Here is a 5,272-nt window from a genome sequence, read left to right as displayed (position 1 = left end):
AAACTCTCTGACACCTTCACACCATGATTGATAAATTCCAAACGTTCAGTAGATCAGATTAGATGGTGGAGGCTGCCATGGTGGGTGCAAGGCAGGTGGAGGTGGGCAGTGGAGTAATGTGCACAGCCTAGAGTGAGATTAAAAATGTGTTGTGATTTTAAGAAACAAAGGCTGCAGAAAGAAAACCTCGCTGGTCTCTTGGTCCCAGTATTAAAATCTGAATGAGCTTTTTCCCCAAATTATTGAGTGAAGTCTGAGTCGCCCGACTATTCTCCAACAGTCTCTGCTCTGTCAGGTAATGTGGTGTTTTTCTGCAGGGGCCTCTATTCCCCCTCAGGTGGAAGCCAGCGAACATGAGACGGGTAATTAAACACTGTTCCTGAAGTTATTTTTGTAGTTAAAATCTAAAGTGGGAAATAGTTTTGATCTGTTTGACCATTTGAGGAGTCACTAAATCTGTCTGCTTCTTTCTTCTGTAGGCATGGATAACATCGGTACTGTTTACGGTGCGCTCACACATCCTTCATTTTCATTTGATCTGCTTTTAATCAATGTTGTTTCATGGGGTCAGGAAATGAGCCTCTGCAGAACGTTAGTGCCCACGCACGACCAGAGTCACTGACTGAATCTTTTATGCTAACTTTAGAAAATGATGACCAGTACATGGCAAGCAGGAACCCGACCAGAAACCAGAGTGATCCAGCAGGAGACCCACAGCATCATCAGGACCAGACCCAGCCCAGTCAAAGCAACGCTGGGATTTATCCAAACCTGGATACGTTCAGGTTTGAAAGAGCGGAAAGTCACAGAAGAAGACAAAGATTTCACTTAGGTGCGTTATTTCCTGTAGTTTCTATTACTGATGAGTTTAATCACAGCAGGATGGACTAACTGTCGCTAACCTTTTAGAGATCATCAGCAGGCTCCGGCAAGCCAGTCACAATCGACACTTCTATGGTAAAGTATCTTTTGATTGTTCTGCCTGCTTTGGATTTGCTCTGGCGTGTTACTGGTCTGTTTTTATTTTACAGCAAACCAGCGTGAGATAAACAAGCAACAAGCCATGGCGGCTCAAGGTAGCTGACTGAGCTCACTCACTGTGTATTTGATTATCTAAGTTATAATTGAAAAGAAAAATACACAACACCAATTCAAAAAAATGCTGGGATGTTCTGTTATATGGAAATAAAAACAGGATCATCTGCAAATCGCATAAACCCCTAATTTATTCACAATGGAACAGAGTAAACATATCAAATATTTAAACTAAGACAATTTGTAGAAAATAAAATAAATGCCTTATTTAGAATTATTTATTTATTTATTTTTAAAGTGGTACATGGGCAACAAAAGGCCAAAAAAGTGGTATGAATAAAAAAAATAAAAAAAACAACTGAATGAGCAGTTTATAATGAATTATGACAATTAGCAACAGGTCATGAATGGATGGATGGATGGATGGATGGATGGATGGATGGATGATAGATAGATAGATGGATTTATCTATCTAGAATTCTAGTGTTGCGCCACTCGTGGTGGCTGCATGTTGGAGCAGCTCTGATACATTCATTCTGAGATTTTGCTTTTGGAAACTTGAATTCCTCTCTTTCTGGATGTACATCACATTTTTGGAGGATTATTTCCTCTGGCATGGGATACTGCAGCTGGTAGGATTTTTACGGAAACCTTTTTAGTTTTGGACATTTGTTATGATGCGTAACATAACAAGGTGTTTTTTTTTTTTTTTAAACAACTGGAAGCTGCTGATTAACATCTCAAAAGCTCAGATAATACAAATCTCAAATAAGTTGAAAAGGAGGTGTCATGGATGCATTCCCGTCTCCTTGCCGGCTGTGCTCGAGTGCCTGACCACTGAGATCCTGGAAATGGCAGGAAACATGGCTTGTGAGAGCAGAATGACCAGGATCGTCCCCCAGCACCTGCACCTGCTGGCTGTCCACAGCAATGAGAAGCTCAGCAGGCTGCTGGGAGGAGTGGCCAACACTCTGGGAAGAGTTCTGCCCAGCATTTGGAGGAACTGAGAGGCCAGTCCAAGTCTGGGTGGATGGATCGGACGGGTTCTGCGGCCAGTTTCTTTGGATATGCTGTGGGAGGACTTTTACAAGAGATCCTTCCTGCCTACAGCCATCAGCATCTGTAACATATCTTAATGAAAGGAGGATAACGAGTTACAACAACATTTAATTTCCCTTTGGGATTAATAAAGTATTTCTGAATTGAATTGAATTGAATCTCTCTGAAGTAAAGATGGGCACAGGTTCAGCAGTCTTCAAAAACTGCATCTAAAAATAGTGGAATCATTTTAAAATAATGTTGCTGTGCACTGCATTGAAACCAGCTCTGGTTCTGTTCTGGGCTCAGGAACACTTCCACAGATTATTATATGTAAAAAAAAAAAAAAACACACACACACAAAGTTAATCCACAATCACTGCTTGACGCTCTATCAGACACAAAAGATGTCTCAGTCTTCTCTTGTGATAAAGCTCATTTAAAATGAACTGAGGTAAAATACATAACTATTCGGTGGTCAGGCGATTAAAAAAATAAAGTTATTTTTGGAACCACAGATCCCACACTACTAAAAGGAGCGGAACCATCATTCTGTTACTGGAGCACAGTTTAAAAGCCTGCTTCTCTGATGGTATAGGGGTGCATTAGTTCTTCAGGCGTGGTCAGCTTGCACAACTTTAAAGACACCTTTAATATAGAAAAGTATCCACAAGTTTTAGGACAAGTTATGCAACTGTTCAGGGAAGGCCTTGCATCTTTGAGCAAGACAATGCTAAACCACAAACAAACTCATTACATTTATTATGTTTACTCTGTTAGCTTGTGAATAAAATTGAAATGAAAAATTTAAATCATTACATTTGGGTTTTATGAACATTTAACACAACATTCCAGCTTCATTGGAATTGGAGTTGTTTATTTCAACAAACAGCATTCATTGATATATTTTTGTTTGTTTGTTTATTTTCAGCAGAGAAAGACAAAAAGAGTGAGTGCTGATTTAATCTGTGGCTCATGTTCTTTTAATAAAATGAAACCGTGTTCTGAACCGCTCTCCCATTTTTCACCCTCAGACTGCAACTACCAAAACCCCATTTATAACAGGGGCGCAGACCAGTAAAACCAGATGTAGAGGACTGAGGAAGACTGGAAACCAGTGTGACAAAAACCAAAACTGATGAAAGTTTTAAAAAATTATCTCACTTTGTATCACTGCTCACAATATGTCTGCCACAGCTTTTTCATAAAACTGAACAAAACTGACATTAAACCACAGACGGCCTCTTTCTTTGTTCTGTGTCTTTATTAGAAAATCAAGTCAAGTCAGGAGTTGTTACACAACTAAGATTTAAGAGATTATGAGCTCTATAGCACCATCTGCTGGTTAAAAACTGGACATGTGTACAATGTCAGAACTGAAACATCACAAGGAATTTTCCTCATTATCACAATTAATATATATATATATATATATATATATATATATATATAGTTAATTGATATTTTAAACTGATGGAGCTCAAATCCTGAAATTTATCTTTTCAAACTTGAAATATCTATATTATTTTTAATTTTCTTGATAAAAACGGACTCAGATTTGTTTGGATTTAGATTTTTGACAAAAAACTGAACCAGAACTGTAAAATCAGAGTTTACACTGTTTCCCCATTGTCCCGCCTTTGCTTGGGATGGGGATTGCATTGAAACAAAAATAAAATTCAGTCTGTGGATTTTCTCAAGTCCAGCTCACCTTGTGAAATATCAAAAATCATAAAGAGCTTGTATGTGTCACTTTATAAAAGCTCAATGTTCAATTAAAGACCAAACTTTTCATGAAGGAAATCATGTCTGCCGCATTTCACCCCCGAGAGTTAAACCTAAACCTTATGATGGTTTTAGTTTAAACATACAGTAAATCATCATACAGACGTCTATGTTCCTACCCTCATAGGGTCATGAACTCTGGGTAGTGACTGAAAAAACAAGATGGTGGATACAGGAAGTCTAATTGAGTTTCCTCCGCAGGGTAGCTGGACTTTTGCTTAGAGACAGGGTGAGAAGTTCAGTTCTACAGGAGAGACTTGGAGTAGAGCTGCTGCTCCTCCACATCCATCCAGAGGAACCTGTTGAAGTGGTTCAGATATCTGGTACGGATGAATGGATCCCTAGGGAGGTGCTCCTGGCATGTCCAACTGGGAGGAGATCCCATGGAAGACCCAGGACAGGCTGGAGAGACTATGTCTCTTATTTGGCCTGGGAACACCTTGGAATCCTCCCAGAAGAGCTGGAAGAGGAGGCTGTGGAAAGAGATGTCTGGACCTCCCTGCTCAAGCTGCTGCCCCCAAAACCTGAGTCCTAGATGGATGGAAGGAAGGATGGATGTTTGATGGAATGATAGATGCTAGACAACCACACCCACATCTAGAAAACTACAGGCGTTCCAATAATTTTTGATCAGCTTTTGTGAATTGATTGATTCCAAAAACTATTAATTTGTAGATGTACCTGCAGTAATTACTTTATGTGCTTCAAGAAAACCAGTCTGGTGGTTCATGAGATATTTTGCCAACAGACAGACAGGGTTGACTCCAACAGTTAATGCTTTAAAATTAAATTCCTGTTTAATTTGTGGTGCACTGAGTGTGTGCTCAGCTCAGTTATTTTAGCTGCGTTATGGTCATTTATGTTTCCTAACAACAGTTGGCTGTGGCAGCCATCTTGAACTGGGTTGACTAATAGTCAATGATAATTATTTTCTGAAAGGTCCATTACAATTCATCAGGGGTATTGCAATATTGTATTAGATTGTGCATAATGTCATTTTCATGGGTTGACCAAAAAATAATAATAATAATAGAAAAGGGAACTCCTTCCCTTCTCAACGTCTGTTTATTTATTGAATAAATAATTAAATCTCTTGTATTTGTCTACATATTGTTGACCAATGGAGCAAAGAAAGTATGGTAAAGGTCAATCTGCAGAAAAGCACCATCAGATGTCTGCCACCAACTCAAATTCACTCTCCTGAAGCCAATTAAAGCAAATGAGAACGGCCTGCGTTGCCTGCCAGAATCTGCAACAACAACAACAAAAATGAAGGCCAAGAGTTCAGGTTTTGTTTTGGCTGCGTTAGTTTCTCTGCCGCTGCTTGTTCTAAAATGTGACTCGACACGTGGTGCAGCGTTTCACACCACAGCCGGTGAAAACACACTGACTTGTCACGACGACTTCATGTCTG

General features: G+C 39.5%; 1 long non-coding RNA gene across 1 annotated transcript; it reads left to right on the top strand.

The window, feature by feature from the left end:
- The first annotated feature begins 1,039 nt into the window (after positions 1-1,039).
- LOC119411173 lies at positions 1,040-3,167 on the top strand. The gene is made up of 3 exons (XR_005186879.1): positions 1,040-1,076; positions 3,005-3,022; positions 3,108-3,167. It is a non-coding gene; the product is annotated as an uncharacterized LOC119411173 (long non-coding RNA).
- The last annotated feature ends 2,105 nt before the right edge of the window (positions 3,168-5,272 follow it).

This window comes from Nematolebias whitei, chromosome 6, assembly GCF_014905685.2.
Source record: "Nematolebias whitei isolate Nwh7 chromosome 6, NemWhi1, whole genome shotgun sequence".
Lineage (NCBI taxonomy): Eukaryota > Metazoa > Chordata > Actinopteri > Cyprinodontiformes > Rivulidae > Nematolebias > Nematolebias whitei.
This window is presented reverse-complemented; position numbering and strand designations above follow the sequence as displayed.